The sequence below is a fragment of the Zootermopsis nevadensis genome, unplaced genomic scaffold (genome assembly GCF_977971745.1).
Source record: "Zootermopsis nevadensis isolate Lab colony 2312 unplaced genomic scaffold, Znev_1.0 Znev_ptg000039l, whole genome shotgun sequence".
Taxonomy (NCBI): Eukaryota; Metazoa; Arthropoda; class Insecta; order Blattodea; family Termopsidae; genus Zootermopsis; species Zootermopsis nevadensis.
In genome coordinates this window covers 785,580-803,089 of record NW_028259171.1, presented here as the reverse complement: position 1 = coordinate 803,089, position 17,510 = coordinate 785,580, and the positions used below count along the sequence as shown (strand labels likewise).

General features: G+C 40.4%; 1 protein-coding gene across 5 annotated transcripts in view; it reads right to left on the bottom strand.

Moving 5' to 3' along the window:
* LOC147871784 (uncharacterized) overlaps nucleotides 1-17,510 on the bottom strand; it is a 209,322-nt gene that overhangs the window by 62,978 nt on the left and 128,834 nt on the right. The window contains exons 1-2 of one of the 5 annotated variants that reach the window (XR_015538313.1): nucleotides 4,293-5,665; nucleotides 2,142-2,492 (exon numbers count right to left, since the gene is read on the bottom strand). The exons of 2 other annotated variants lie outside the window; for them this stretch is intronic. The gene's annotated coding sequence lies outside the window, so the exon portion shown is untranslated. Of the gene's footprint in view, nucleotides 1-906; nucleotides 1,371-2,141; nucleotides 6,084-17,510 lie in introns of those variants that run through there. 2 more of the 5 variants (XR_015538314.1, XR_015538312.1) reach the window with 2 other exon arrangements.

Here is a 17,510-nt window from a genome sequence, read left to right as displayed (position 1 = left end):
TCCATCCTGTCAGCATCTGCGGTGTTCTGGACGTTTATTTCAATTAGCCAACACCACAAGCATCCCAGAAACAGCTACTTCGTTCATGAATCTGTTCGAATCTTGGCCGGATTACCACAGCCTCACAGAGTTTCCCCTTTGTTTTCCTCAGTCTAGAAGATCGAATAAATGTTATTACTAATAGCACACGACCGTAACCTTCCAAGTCCGCATCTACTCTTACTATCTCACGCCAAGACAACGTCTGGTTTCGAAGCAACGTCGTTAAACATCTCACAAACAGTCCAACGCTTCTGTTAAGCGTTTCTGTTCGTTAGTACCCAACATGCAACAGACGAGGATCTACGACAAAGGTTGAGAAATAAGCCGATTTCTTCACACATTCATCTAATTTATAACTTGTGTTGGGCAAGGCCGTGGTCTAGGCAACACGGAGTTTTCCTCCGTGGCATCCCAACAATTACTCCATTCACACACAGAAGAAGGCAATGGCAAACCACTTCTGGATCATCTGCCAAGAACGTATATGAACAGGTCCCAGTCCGAGAAAAGGATGGAAGGATCCTGTTCATATGGACCTGTCGTCAGACAGAACACTAAATAATAATAATAATAGGACATTGTCCCCTGGTTGTATATTGATCAGCCTTAAGGCCTTCCATGCTATTCACGATATAACTCGCTGCAGTAGCAGAGCCCGTCCGCTGATACCAGATGCCGCCAATGCATATCCGTCCACCTCCTGCTTCACCAATATTAATCTCGAGGTTTTCCTCCGTCCTTCTCTGTGGTGGATCCGGGAATTTGAAGCTCCTTCATCCGATGCTCCACGCACTCCGCGCGCCCTCGTTCCTAGCAACACTGCCACGTCCTGAACGTACGACGCGGGCTGAAAGCCTCTGATAAATCACGAAGTTCCTCGTCACACAAAAGCTAGTCTCAAGACAGCGAAAGAAACTTCCCCGGACAGTATTGCCATTACGTTACCATGGAAACAGAGAAAAGTTCCACCTTTAAACCACACTGCAATTGAGAGAACATCATGTAACTTTTGCAGAGACTTCAGTCCACCGATAGTGTCCAATTCTTAGCAAGTGGGGCGCGTGTTCCTAAACGATATATATCGTAAGTAGCACGCTAAAGGTTAAAGATTGTGGCGCACAACTTTGATTCCCGTGCTAAGGCACCAACCACAACGCAAAGTAATTTCTCGGTCAATAAGAATTTTTCAGTTACATTTGAAGGATTGAAGTGGGTTTATTTCTTGGTTACGGGTGTCACTGGCTTCGGACACTCTGCTAAATGGGCCCGTTGGGTGCGGTTCGCCTTTCAGGGGTTCAAGAAGGAAGTTCAACTGCCCCAAGCTAAATCTGCAAAGAGACGCATCACGTGACCAAGAAGACAGATTTCATGGACAATGGTCAATTCTGGGGACAGGCTGTAGTTTTACGCACGGATTTATGAGTAAAGAACAGCAAAGCTCGGTCGGGAGCAGCGGGTCCCTCTCGGTGGTTAAAGTGGAATCATTTCCCCCCCCCCCCCCCCGCTTAACTGAAATCGTGATAACCATTTTTAGAACAAGTTGCAGTCGTGGTTTCCAGTGAAGTTATTAGTTACGTCAAATTGGCCCATGCCGATTATAATTTATTTGTTAATAATTGTCTTCTTTGATAACGTCATATTAATACTTTCATATTTCGGGCTAATTTCACACTTCACATTTCATCTCCAGCATTTATGCAGAATCCATTCCCTTTGTGCTCCTGACGTGGTGCATTTCTCTACTGCCAAACATCCCACAACAGGTGTTTCTTCTTCACTTTAAAACATTAAGAAACTTAACGCATTCATGAAGACTACAATCAGTAACCTACTAACGCCGATGTACGCTATAAACATTTGCTCAGTTATAAGTATTCACTTAAAAAGGCACAACAATGCTATTAGAAGGTTAAAAATAACGACACGTCGAAATCTGACTGAAGAAGGAACGGAATTCAAGTATTCATGGGAATTTTATAGTTCAGAAAGGGCGTGGACGACATATAAGCTTCAAGCATCCGGAATTAAAGGTTCACAAGCCTGAAATACGACTGGTTGAACAAGAATGAGAAAGAATTACTGTTGATCAATTCACTCACCATAAATCTCGGCGGCTACTGAAGGTAATCCCGCTCTGCACTGCACATTGTTGAGAAATACTGAGGCAATTTGCGTGCGGGTTAACTTCTAATCACTCAATTAAAAAGTCACATTAGCACTAATAATGCAACGCCTATTCACAGACGCCACATTGAACAAAACACTGCTAGCCGCATACGACAACGCACTCTGCCGGTCTCTCCCAAGACACGAACAAGTGAAGTGCGGATCTCGCACGTGGAACCAAGAGGCTCGCTCGACAAGCGTTCTCCCACTACTGACGCGATCGACTCTGGATTCAGTGGCCCTGTGGACCTGCGCACTGACGATCGATGTTGCCAAGCAAGCAGCTGGTGTGTCAACAAACACACAGCATTAGAACTTTACCTTTCATACATTCACTTAACAACACTGGAATAAACTGATATAATTACTGGTAACAATCTCATTCAAGAATTGACACGAAGAACAGTGACGTATGTAAAATTACGATAAAATTTGAAACCCTGTGTTTTCCACCGTAATACGTTTGTACGCGAAACGTGGCGGTTCGTACATATTGGGGACCCTTCACCCTTCCCCCCCCCCCAAAGCTTCACTTCCTGTGGACAGAGACTGTATCAAAGCATAATTTATTTTACATTATTAATAATTTAGTCAAGTAAATGTTACCAACGAATTTTATTTTTTTTCCGTATTTGTAAATGCACTTTTATTCACACAAAAATAAATAAAATATAACGCTGACGTATTTCCAAAAAAATATATAATTAATTTGTCCCTAATTGAAAAACTATGGGTCGCCAGGCAGAATAATTTTTATATGCTCGCTTGCAAACAATCACGCTTATGTATCGCTGGTCTAGAGCAGTGGTATTCAACCTGGGGTACGCGTACCCCCGGAGGTACGCGAAATTAAAAAAAAAACATATATATTATTTTATGTCAAACACTGAATAATCAGTAATGTAATTTATTTAATTTATTTTAGATGTAGATTATATGTTATGTATAACTTGAATTATACACCAACAACTTTGCGGGTACAAAGTTGAACAGAAATTATATCTGGGGGTACGAGAACAAAAAAGGTTGAATACTACTGGTCTAGAGGAATATGAGTGGTAAAATTTTCGTCTTCTTTCCTGTCTACGCTGCTGTACTTTTAAAATAAAAACATTTATATATTTTTGTCTTATATTTTGTATAAGTAACCACACACAACTGCATATAAATGCATTCATTTGAAATTGAATCGTAAAAAAAATTAATTTCAGATGTTGGGATGGTTTTTAAGGATTTTCCAAAAAAAAAAGTTTAATATTGGATTTACTATGTCGGTTTCCTCAGAAACCGCTCAGTTTTGAATAGTGGATTGGAATTTGAGAGACTGTTGTAGGTACAAAAAGTGTCTTGTCATACATGTGGAAAGACTTGAATAAAATCAGAAATACACTCAGCGAAACACGAATTACCGGTTGAATTAACTCTTCGCATGAATGAGATGACTCGGGGTAAATGTAACGCGTATGCTCGAATGAATGATCAGAGTTTGGTTGGAGTCACTGACGAAGAAGGGGTAAGGCAGCCGGTCTCTGCTTCTTTAGAGAATCTGTCGAATCGTGTTGCTTCACGAGGTCGGATGTGGGGGGAATTGAATCCGGCCAACAGTCCGACCGTCGCCTGCGAAATCAGATCATCGGCCGAAGTCCCTAGGGCCCGCTCTGTCTGCCGTCATAAAAATGTCAGTAGTTGCTTCTCAAAGCACTGACCTTCGCTCCTTATTCTATTTTCTTTCTTTTTACGACAGGAACAAAACGGACTGCGAGAATCATGACTTCAGCCGAACGCAGAAGCAGAGTCGCTACTGGTGTTATTTCCTCTGAACTAAAGCGGCCGGAGTGTGCCTCGATCTAGTGTCTGAGCTAAGAATGCGTCTACCTAATCCTCCATTATATGCAGATTACTAGTACTGAGGATAGTTGAGCTCGGCACGGCCTGGTCGGTGTATGGAACGGCCGGGTAGAAGCGTGGAGATGCGCGCGCACCTTGCTTTTCACCCCCCACCCCCCGCGCCCTGGCGCTACTACTCGTTTGAATGTCGAGGTTCTTTGTTAAACACTTGGTATAAAGTTACATTTCGCCTTTACCACTACTAGTATTGTAATGAAGTCGCAACACTTGCAAGGTTGGCAGTATGCTGAAGTACCGATCCACTACACCTGTCCACTTACACTGCGATTCGAGCACTCTCTGTTGACAGATAAAGGGACGTAATATGAAGCGTTCTGTTTGACTGCTCGTCGAAAGGTCAGTGTGACTCATCGATACTTTTAACGACTGTCGTTTGTTTTATAGTGTGTCTTTAAAGCGCTTAGCTGCTAATTTGCGTGTGATACGAACCTCAACCAGTTCAACCCATTCAGAAGTTCTAAAAGATATTCTGTATCATTTTATATACCGGTCTTGGTCTTACAAATGGTTTGTTTGGAAGATATTTTCCTCTCAAAGCAAAGTATTTCTGCCCAGTGCTCTGAATGTCAGTAACTACGACTCTCTTAAGGGGGATTAACGAGATTCCCACTGTCCCTATCTACATTTAAAATTGCCAAAATTAATAAAATGACTTAAATTTGGATGAAGTAAGGCGCACTAAAATATCATCTAATCACACCTCCTTCGTTTATATAAACCAGATTAATATGCCAAATACTGGTTTACCCTTCATCTCAAGATTCAGCCCGTTCGGCAATTGAACCACGGACACGGACAAATTACAGCTGGAGAACGGATCACAACACAGTACTGTAATCTAACTTGAAAACAAATGACGAACAGCAGCCGGCGCAAGCGCACAACAAAATGCTTCACGAGCGAGCAATGGTCTGAGAAAGTGAGACGAGCAAAATGCTTTCTGCTTCATTCTGCTCGATCGGTCCTATCTTTAACAATACGAAAGCACTTTTCAGCAAAAGCGCTTTTGCCAAAAGCAACGCATAAATTCGACATCGGTCGAGACTTTTCCAGCGTTTCGGCAAATACTGTAGTTGCCATCTTCATAACGTATTATGGGCGATAAATCAGGCAGGAGGCGGGTGTTTATCCAGTCGGGTCAAGGAAAACAGGCGATGGATATTTCTTAGCGACGACGTGACGAAGAACGTTTAGCCGAACTCGTTTGTTCAAAGATCTGCAACATTTTATCAACTACACAAGCAAAAACTACGATGTACGTCGAACATGAGACACGATTTGAAAAAAAAAATCTTTTAAATGAATTCTGTTTCTCTCGCGTATTTTATTTATTTTGTGTTCTGTCTGACGACAGGTCCATATGAACAGGATCCTTCCATCCTTTTCTCGGACTGGGACCTGTTCATATACGTTCTTGGCAGATGATCCAGAAGTGGTTTGCCATTGCCTTCTTCTGTGTGTGAATGGAGTAATTGTTGGGATGCCACGGAGGAAAACTCCGTGTTGCCTAGACCACGGCCTTGCCCGACACAAGTTATAAATTCAAACCCGAGATCCCAGGATTACAAGGCCAGCGTTCTAACCGCTAGACCACCTTATCTTATTATTATTTAGTGTTCTGTCTGACGACAGGTCCATATGAACAGGATCCTTCCATCCTTTTCTCGGACTGGGACCTGTTCATATACTAAAATATATATAATAAATTCAGGTCAATACACAAAACTATATTTGGATGTTAAAATTTAAAATTTAAATGTGTTCATATAAGTTCTTGGCAGATGATCCAGAAGTGGTTTGCATTGCCTTCTTCTGTGTGTGAATGGAGTAATTGTTGGGATGCCACGGAGGAAATCTCCGTGTTGCCTAGACCACGGCCTTGCCCAACACAAGTTATAAATTCGGACACCGCCGGGAATCGAACCCGAGACCCCCAGGATTACAAGGCCAGCGTTCTAACCGCTAGGCCACCGTGGCGGGTCTCTCGCGTAAGCCTAATTAATCTTATTCTGCAGATAAGATATTATCACCACCTCGAACACAGCCCCTACGTATCACGACTGCAATCACCAAGTTCCAGTCATCATTCCGTAAGCATCATCGAATCGCGTGTTTGTATTTTCATTACGATCTCATAATAGCCTAATGCTCTTTCAAAATTCAACGCAGTTGTTCATACGAAACTTGTAAACATTCTCAGAATCCACGTGCCTTGCTATCAAGGCTCGTAATTTGACTCAATATTTCGCACGAGTACACAAGACTGGAAACACCGACTTCATGAATTAATTCATTAGACCTTATATTTCAGCTAATGGTATGGTACGATCCAATCAGCCTCAATTTTTCTGTTTCATTATATTTATTCGTTCACGAATATTCAAAATGATGGAGATAAAAATAAACGATTTTGGGAGCAACACTCATACCCTAAAGATGGAGGAGGTATGTTCCATTGAAATTCTGCCAACAACCAGTGGGCGATTACCAAAAACCAGGCCTGCAACACCAAACTTCCTTTTGCTAATGCATCTCACAAGGGAATGGTTAGGTCGGTCATGCCGAGACCTCACCTGAAAAGTTGCTCGTCTACAGAGACCGTCTAGTAATGATTGTACATAAAATTTAAGCTGCTGATGCGAAAAAATTGCTCAAAGTTGGTACGTATATTTAAAATTCGCTCCGCCGCGCATGCGCGAGACAGCGGCGCGCCATCCACCGGTACATTGCAGCTGAGCTCGAGGAGAAAGGTTGAAGGCAGGGAAATACTCCAGAAATCTCTCTCTCTCTCTCTCGCTCGCGCGTAGTTAAAAGTATATAATACGCAGGTGTTTTATATGCTGCTTTGTGGAAACAATGTCAGAATGCTGTTAGCGAATGAATCCTTGAATGATATTTAAGAATCCAGTCCTTACCGCGAAGAAAACACAACTCTTCACCATTACAGAGATCAACTGGTTAACGCTGTTTAAGGAATTGTTTCTTCTCTCCGTGTTTGTAGAGACAGCGTTATGTTAATCTCTCACTGAAAAATACTTTTAACCCTGCAAATCCCAGTGGTAACCATATGTACCACGGAATTTAAAAATCAGTAACGCTTCAATTTCTATTTATGGCTCTCACAATAAATATCGATTACTTCCTTAAACAGCGTTAACCAGTTAATATTTCTAATGGTGGCGTGTCGTGTTTTCTTCGCGGTACGGACCAAAATAATAAATAATATTTAAACAGGTTTCGGGCTTCAAGGGACAAAACATAAGATACAATGCAACTGCAATCATCGTCGTTATAATGTTTTTGTTTCTTGGTTTATTTAAAGACGCTGCTTCAACTGTATTTGCTAAATGCCGTCTGGCGGCTAGCCTACGTGTCAGGAGGACGAAACGTTTTCTCACCAGACGCTCAACGCGACAATAAAAGTTTCCTGGCTAAATAACAGAATAAACCTTCACAGGCCAGTGGTAACTATGTATACCACCTGCTTTAAAACTCATAATCATATGTGTCTCCCGCAGGAGTGGAATATGGAATTCACACAAACTGCTTTCCAGTACGAGCATTACGATATCAGTTGCTTAATTGCATTTTGTAACCAATTATTACGGTTTTCAAATGAATAAGGATGAACTGAAAGGAACATGTAGCACGCATGAGAAAACTGAGCGATTCGTACTACATTTTTGTAGTCGGATAATGTGAAAGGAACAGAGAACGCGAATACATGGGACGATAACATTAAAGTACATCTCATGTAAATAGAATTTGATGGAGCAAACACGCGTTGTCTCGGCAACTATATGATTCGTTTCTTACCTCAAAGTAAACACAAGGCGTCACCATTACGAACATCGAGTAGTTGGTCTGACGTCACAGACGGACGGATCTTACGCAAAGGACAAGGCTCTCAGCCCATCCGATGTTATAGCGGTCCCAGGGCAGAGACACGCCGGAAACTTATCCAACTACGGTTAGCGTTGAACAAGTCCCGGGTTCGATCAAATCCGCTGCCACGTATTTCAAACTGGCGTCTGAATACGCAGGAGGACATGATAATGAGTCCAGGGGGATATCCTTAACTTCCTGATCTTGCTGTTAGCTCCTTATCCCTTTGAAGCCGAAGATCGTCTGAATATTATTTATGAATTCAGTCCGTACCGCGAAGAAAACACTTCACCTCACCATTACGAAAATCAGCTGGTTAACCCTTTGAAGCCGAATCTCGTCTGAATATTATTTACGAATCCAGTCCGTACCGCGAAGAAAACACTACACCTCACCATTACGAAAATCAGCTGGTTAACCCTTCGAAGCCGAAGATCGTCTGAATATTATTTACGAATCCAGTCCGTACCGCGAAGAAAACACTACACCTCACCATTACGAAAATCAGCTGGTTAACCCTTCGAAGCCGAAGCTCGTCTGAATATTATTTACGAATCCAGTCCGTACCGCGAAGAAAACACTTCACTTAACCATTAGAAGTCGAATCAGGCGGTACCACATAAGATTTAACAAAAGAACATCCCGGTCGAAGCCTTAAGACAGACCCTCCTCCACGCAGTGACTGAGTATCAGTACGATGATCCCACTCTCAGAATTGAACCAAAAATCCTGTGTGAATCTCGGATGACGCAAACAGCTTAGTGGCACCAAAACCTAAAATCGGCGTAAACTGATCAAACGACAATTAGAAGAACCACGGCTTTGACCAGATCAAGAGGGCGACTTGGCCGTACAAAAGACACGAGCCCCGTTTCACCTGCCCCTCGAAACTAAATAAACCCGGACTTGGAAAGCAGAACGAAGTGTGTCTTGCGTAGAAAAGATATTGTATTCCCCCGGACCTGGAACAGTTTCATGGATCCGAAACGGAAATTTTCCTTCAAATTATCTTATGCTGACTGCCAGCAAAAATATCTCCGCATCCTCAGGACAAAGCTATAGGACGACAATCTCAAATCCGACTACTTTGCAGTTCGTTCGAGATGTCACGTGTGAAAATTAACATTCGAATAAGAATCAGACTTTCAATAACAAAGAATATTGTTTTAAAATCGTCGCATTACCCAACATCTCCCATGACGCCGATCGTAGTTCCTGATTTTCACACAGGCTGTGCATTTTATGAAGTCTTCGTCGCAATAACTCGCTTGAGAAATCCAATACACGAAACGAAGTTCGTGTTAAATGTCAAGTTTAAGTCCCATAATTCTTGTAGTTCACGGTTCTAATCCCGATGTCAGCAACGGAGAATCTATTCTCATGTTTCCCGATCCGTTCTTATAAAATTTCGCTGCAAAACACAAATCCACGTACCAGTTCGTATTTTCATCTTGCTCAGGATATGGCCCGGTGGCGGACTTTTGTTAACACGTAATGAACGTTCCGGTTCACAAGAACGAAGAGGATTTGTTGACAAATTAAGCATATTTTAGTTTTTCAATTACGAATCTGACCCATCGAATTACTTATTACTCTTACGATAAGGATAATCGGCGACTGTGCCGGCCCTACGGTCTTTTCCGGTACGCGTGATTCCTTCCCCAGTTGAAGGGTTAACTTGTAGGTACAAAACGGGACAGTCACCAAATATTCGTACTAAATTATTATCAATGGTTACTACTGTAAGTTTGCCCAGCAGGAGTCAGTGATATTTCATGGACACAGACCAGGGGCGCACAAAATTCCGAAACGACGACAAGTGCCGCTATGTCTGGCCAATTCTGGTCAGCCAGCGATACGAAGCCTCGGAACGAAGCTTACACCGAGTAGCTAATTTGCCTTCCACCGAGCTCATATATAAGCAACGTCGTGTTACAAAATCACGCTCGTCTCTTGTCCCCCTCTTCAGACCTTGTCTCAACATTCCAGCTCCGTACACATCTTGAACAAACACAGCATCACGCTCCTTTAAAAATTCTCTAAAGTTTTCAAAGTAAAAAGTTGAAATAAAGCCTCAGAATTATGACCACAAATTTTCCTAAGACGGAAAAACCCACCGTCATTAACCATTTGAAGCCGAAGATCGTCTGAATATTATTTATGAATTCAGTCTGTACCGCGAATGCTACCAGAATACAAAACCACCATTCGCTAGCTAACTCGTGAACCAGGCGGGTCTGCTCTGGTTAAAATAATAATGAAGAAGAGACACGTGTTGATCCGTCGAAAATAAGTGTTTCAATTAGCTTAAATGTTATGTACAGAGACGAGTCTACTAGGAATATTATCTGGGTCGTACCTAATTGCTGTTGTCAGAAACACAGCACACAGTGTCGTCTAAAATTATCCACACAACACCGCTTCAGGAAGAACACAAGATACGATGTTCAGATAAAGGCAGGAACAAGTTGTAATGAAGCTTTGATCACCTCGCATTCAGGTTGGGCAGGGAAACAGATTGTAGAAACGTGACACCTAATGTTCTTGAGACAGAAGAAGGATGGGATTTTAACGCCATTTTATTAGCTTTATTTTTTTTTCTGACAGTGTTTTCCGTTCACAGACGTTCGAGTAGAAGGGACTTCCGTTTATGGAGGGTCTGACAGATTACTTGCTGTGCCAGATGCGAATGAACGCAAATGTTTACCAAAGCTGTAGTATTTTATCCCGTAAATACGTGTAGATCAATCTTTCCGTTTTCATATTTTCTATTCTTAAAGCGTAAAAATACATAATATTCTCTCTTTTTTGCGATTTTCTTACGTTGATGGCCTTCATTTTTGTTTCTTTCATATACAGAATATTTGATTTAAAACGGCAATCCTTGCTACTACACGTGAACAGCTTCACTCAGGAAACGATGGAGCCAGTGGAAATTTGAATTATCGCGGTCGTTTCCCTTTGTTCTAGGTGAACTGCTTGAAAACGGTACGGCCGTAATTTAAGCTGTTTTGTCACAAACACTTTCTGTATCCCGAAATTTGTTACCATTCATTGTGCTGCTGTCTTACGACAGGCATTTGTAAATGTTCGAGAATGAATGTAGTCTACGTTCTGCTCGTGAATACACAATGTTCGCACCTGCAAAGCTTTTGAACAACTGGAATGAGCAGTAGTGCAGCTGCAAGGACGTCCTTGACTCGAGTGTTATGGTGAAGGTTAGAAGGGCCTATTAAAAAGCCTGTTAAGAGTCTAATATTCTGCGAAGACAAAAATTATTTTACTTGTTCTTCATTGAATGTATGTTACATCAAGAATATTTCCAACAAAAGCGACAGAAGTAATGAGGCCATATTTAGTAGCACGTGGGGATAAGCTCTTGGAGTAGAAATTTGTGGGGAAATGTGTTGATCTTATATTTTTTATTTAGTGTTCTGTCTGACGGCAGGTCCATATGAACAGGACCCTTCCATCCTTTTCTCGGACTGGGATCTGTTCATAAACGTTCTTGGCAGATGATCCAGAAGTGGTTTGCCATTGCCTTCTTCTGTGTGTGAATGGAGTAATTGTTGGGATGCCACGGAGGAAAACTCCGTGTTGCCTAGACCACGGCCTTGCCCAACACAAGTTATAAATTCGGGCACCGCCGGGAATCGAACCCGAGATCCCAGGATTACAAGGCCAGCGTTCTAACCGCTAGACCACCTCATCTTATTATTATTTAGTGTTCTGTCTGACGACAGGTCCATATGAACAGGACCCTTCCATCCTTTTCTCTTCTCGGACTGGGACCTGTTCATATACGTTCTTGGCAGATGATCCAGAAGTGGTTTGCCATTGCCTTCTTCTGTGTGTGAATGGAGTAATTGTTGGGATGCCACGGAGAAACCGGGAAAGCCCCCGGAGGAAAACTCCGTGTTGCCTAGACCACGATCTTGCCCAACACAAGTTATAAATTCGGGCACCGCCGGGAATCGAACCCGAGACCCCAGGATTACAAGGCTAGCGTTCTAACCGCTAGACCACCGTGGCGTGTGTGTTGATCTTATCTGACTAAAATTAAATTCTCCCGGAAAGTCTTGTTCGTAACCCCAAATACCAAACTATAAGCTGTACTCGTAAAGAGGGAACATGGTGACTGACAGAGAGGTAGGAAAGACCTTATATGCTAAAGGACACAGTAAGACTATCGCTGTTATAACATTAATGTAAGTGGTCGTTGGTGCGTAGGTATTAAACGACTCTGTATCATCTATAAGTGTTGTCTAGCGTTTGTTGTTAAGGGTGATTGAACTCTGAACTAGATGGGCTGGTGAAGGAATATTTCAATTATCTTTGCTGTAGGGCGTCCTGAGAGAACTGTAACTTATACCTTGATCAGAATTGGCATTTCAGTCAAACTGTTGCCACACGCTTACAAATGTATGACGTCACTAATGTAATGCAGGAGGTATGTTGGTTTGTGTTTGTGTAGTAATATGAACAGGGAGATGAGATAGAAAAGAAGCTAAGCTGACTATTTAGGACATTGAGGCAACTCTTGTACAGTATTCTTAGGCCATGATGCAATAAAGATATTCTCGCAACAGATTGTTCAGAGGTCGAGTTTTAAAAGCTTACAACATGCTTGGTATCGAATTATGACAGCTGAACATCAGCCAGACGATCTATATATAGACCATTCATAAAATTCGTTTTCATACTTAAAGGACGACTATTAAATGAATACTATTTAAACGCCTGCTGATAGTGCAGCTTGCATAATCAAATCCTAGGTTAGAATTCATTAGAGTATTCGAATAATTTTTATTATGTTGTGTTTGCCTATACGAATTTTTTATCCCCGGAACTACTGAGCTTAATTAAGAAGTTTAATATTGGGGATCTATGCCTACACTACAAGATGAAAAGGGGTTTTAGTTTTCATTCAAAGATTTATTACTTCGCCGACCTAGAAATAATTCGCCAACAAATTTTGAAGAGTTTATCAAAAATTTAAATATTATGTGAAACATAAGCATATTTAGAATCTCATCTACAACCCTTTATTCTGTTATTTGCCTTTTGTTTTTTATCTACATAGCGTCTAATTAATTAACGACATAGCTCGAAAGTGTACTTTTTTTTTTGTAGAGATTAACTCAATGAACACGCGCCATATCTGCAGACTTTATGCAAGGAACCTGCTACCTACACACAATATCGCTGTGACTACACAAGAACCCACGCAGGCAACGTCATATTATAATCTGCACGCGCCAGTCCGTTTGTCAGTTGTCTTCAGTTAGACGAGGTGCAAGGATTTTTCTCTTTTTTTACAATAGCAGTGTTCATTGTCGAACATTGCCTGGAATCTCGTTCTTACTTAACTTGCCAAAATGAATTTAGGGACACATATTCAGGATTCTTCTGTGCCAAACAAATCGACAATATCTCGTTTGTGAAAAGTTTCCGTGAGATAAATTCTTCACCAGGTTGCATCAACCATGAAGAAAATAGTGAATGTATGCATCACTGAACGCGGTGGATATTTCCATCACTTATTTAACTTGTTTTGTTTTGTTTTCAGATTTCATTGTAATTAAAATTTTGACAAATATAACAAGTGTGAGGGATGGGTTGCATGACTTTACAATCGCCCTTTACAGCGAGTTACAGACATGCATTGTGCTGTTCGGAGCGGGTACGGAGTCAGGAATGACATTCTTTCTCTCATGTTTTTAACTAGGAATAATAACAACCCTGTGATCTTAATAATAGGTTTTTACCAACCAATATATTCCTCACATTTCGGGACAGAGACCATGTGCCTTAGTGTCTCCAGATGTGCTCATGAAATTCTAAACATTGCACATGGTACTTCCTGAGGTCCCTATAGAATTTATGTTACAAGCCTCAACTATTTGGGAAGACCGTCAATTTTTAATCGTACTGTATCTGTCAGAATAAGTGATGTTGTTCTGAAAAAAATTGTGTTACGTGTTTGAGTTTATTTCGACACGTCAGAACAGAAAAGTTTACTGTCGCAACATCAATAAAAATGGTGATTTAACAGCAATGTAAGTAGGTCGATTTAATGAAGCGTGGATAGACACTCATGATTCCAATCCAGTTTTAAACTTTGAAACATTTCTTAATGGGCAGAGGATTGTGAGTGGTAAGCATATTTCTGCCCCCCTATAACCGGCATGATCTTGGTACCCACTGGATTGAATGTTGGGTTCGCGCATGCGTGCTGTACGATCGTAGGAATATAAAGTAACGGCTGCTATGAATTTGTGTCGACTCGATTTTGGTCTTCGGGTAGTAACGTCGTATAGACTTGTACGTAGATACAAAACGCTGCTGAGGACCAAACTGCCTCCATCTTCTCAGCCCTGAAAATGGAGGCTGTATGTTGCTCCGAAACTTTGGTGTTCAAGTCTGCACGTCGTTGCCACCCACAACAGTATCGATATCCCCGTCGTGGAAACATCATATTTGGGTCGACTCGACGGCTTTGGTTAAACGCAGTTTTTAAATAAAATAAAATTCTATTTTTTTTAATCGTTCCAGTGTATATATCGCTATAGATCTATATCGAGAATCTTTCTTTTAATGAGTTTTATGCAACCTAAAGTTTTAAGTAGCCATAAAGGTAAAATCGGCTTTATGAGACTCATTCTCCTTTTAACTCATATGTATTCATTTTTTGAATCTTTGTAAATAAGAAATATACAGCGGATTATCAGTGCAACAAAGTGAAGCAATGCCGAAGAATTTAAAGTAATGTTTCACATACATGACCGTGCATTCATCTGAATTTTCAAACTACAGATCCCGTTATTGTTCTCTGTATGACATTAAACGTTAATTGTACATTCAGCAATTAATTGTGTGCTCTGCTAACGATTAAATGTCTTTATTCTTTTAGTTCCATTGGAAAGTTACTACATTTCAGAGTATTACAATAATTTTATTTGCTGAAAGGCTTTTTAATTAGCGCACACGCTAATAATTTTATGATACATTTAATCGTTGATGACTTTGGGCTGAGTTTAATTGGAGTGATAAAGCATGTAGAGAGGACTTTTGTTTATGTGATTCCGGGTCGCTAACCCATGCTGGGCATGGCTGTAATGTTGGAGCATTACTTTTATCATTACATACACATCTACTGGCTAAATCGGGATCCGACATGAAGGCAACAGTGTATTTATTAAAATCCTAAACAGTTGAGGTTATAAATATTAGTTTTTTTACATTATAGACCTATGATATTAATACGTAGACCATATAATTTATAATCAGTGCGCATTTATTGAAACAGAAATGCTGTATCGTATTTTGATGTCATCTATATCCCTTCGTTTCATTTCGCTTTCGAAAGTGGATTGGACTGAATTCAAACCGACAACAAATTCACAGGAGTGTATATATAGAGCTTGTATGGCCATAGAAAACTTTATCACACAGGGCAACGACAATATTGAATAGCCCACTTTCGCATGGATCATTTCGCTAACAAATGCAGACTGCGCTATCAAACTTTTGTGATATATTTGAAGTGGCGTGCCCATATAAAGGACTACTTTCACCATTGGCGGATATGACGTGGGAGTAGTATGTATGACTGTAGCATGGCTGTGCTATTAAAAGTTGCTGGTTCTGAAACAGATCTTTTTTTTTAAAAAAATGTTTTCTTGTATTTTTGTAGCTTTAGAAAATGAATGTCCTTCGATCGTCAACTATGTATTGCCCTCGATGATTCTGATTGAATGGTCTGTTATCTGGATGTTATTTATTCTTGAACTGTTGTCATTATAACCTACTTTACAGGAGTTCTTGCCACTGCAGAGCGCCCTGTCTGTCTGCATGAAAAAAACTCGAACGGATATGATTATGATTAAATTTGATACTGAAGTATTTTACGAAAGGCTGTCTATTTCAATTTTAATCTATATCGCACACTTTTTAACGACCCCTTTAAACGAAAAAATAAATACCTTTTTAAGGTTATCTCAATAAATACTTTGCGAAGAAAAAAATGGATTTTAGCTTACTTGAATGAACGTGTTAATAAATCGCATAAATTTTATTGTAGTTAAGGATATCGCGCTAACTATTTGAACATTTAAGACATAATGCTTGCTCCTTTCCTTTAACATACACCACATACAAAAGAAAGGTAAAAGGTTGTAACTGAATCTGTATTTTGTTGCTTGTTACTTATCACTTCTTTTACGATGAGTCATTCTTAGCAAGTATTCCCCAAATGTTTCCTTTTTTACTTAGTTTTAATTTGTTAACGTCGATCCCAAATATTTGAATATTTTCGGGTGATTTTTTAGCTGAGAATATTTTATAAAAATAATATGAGGTGTCTGGATCAACATAGGGTCTTATGAACACAATAATCACCTTCTTATTTTATCAAAGCCTGGAAATATCATAATCATCTAGGTGATTGTCTTCTTCACAAGAATATTTATTACTAATACAAAATTACCCAATTAAAATCTGTTGTATGTCATAATTCCATATTATTATATCACTCGCCTAAAATGTATTTTTATTCTCCTGTCTTTCAATAAAATCTTCTCGGGCAATCAGCCGCGTTAACTGGTTACCGTAGTAAACCGACGTTTCGGGACCAAACTCGTCAGGGTTCTGATGTGACTGGAGGATCCAGTTACATTGGTTTACTACGGTAACCAGTTAACGCGGCTGATTGCCCAATAAGATTTTATTGATTGCACTCGCCGCGAAAGTCTCAAATCCTATAACTTCTTTCATTGTCTGGGTCTACCAAGTGATTCTTTCCACGGATTAATGCCGCTTTCTATCCAGAAGGGTTAGGATGTGCACAATGGCTGCAGGAGGCAATTTCTAGCACTGGAAGTAAATTGTGATGGTTATCTTAAGCACTTATTTTGCGTAACTAATAAGCGTACTTTTATATTCACGGTTTTAACATTTTAAATGGCTACAGTTCCGATGTCTTTTTCGGAATCGGACTGTGTTTATCGACTCAAACGTATCTAATGCGCTATTAAAATATTGATTTTGGGGACTCCGTATATCGATATTCCTCAACATGTAGCGTTTTAGAGACCCCTGTTCAATCTCACTGGTTCGGATAACGAACAGAACTCCATTCTTTCGTTCCAGGAACCTTCCATGCGCAAAACAGAAATACGTTTCGACATACAATTGTACAATTATTTAATCACAGCGTTTGTGATTAGCCGAGGTTTTATAAAGGCCAAGCAAATATAATAGCGCTTTCTGAGTTGTACTGGTACAGTCTGCATTAACTTCGGACCAGTCTTTTCATCGTTTTTCAAACAACAGAAGCTGCATTATAAAAGGACTGCGAAACACCTACTTTGCCTTGATGTTGAAATTAAAGCAAATAAATTGTGTCCATTGTGAAATTCAAATATTATACACTGTAACAGAGGATATGCTACACGCTGTTTCGCTTTAAAATATGACATCTTGACGTTGTTAATCTCGCTTCCTTCTTT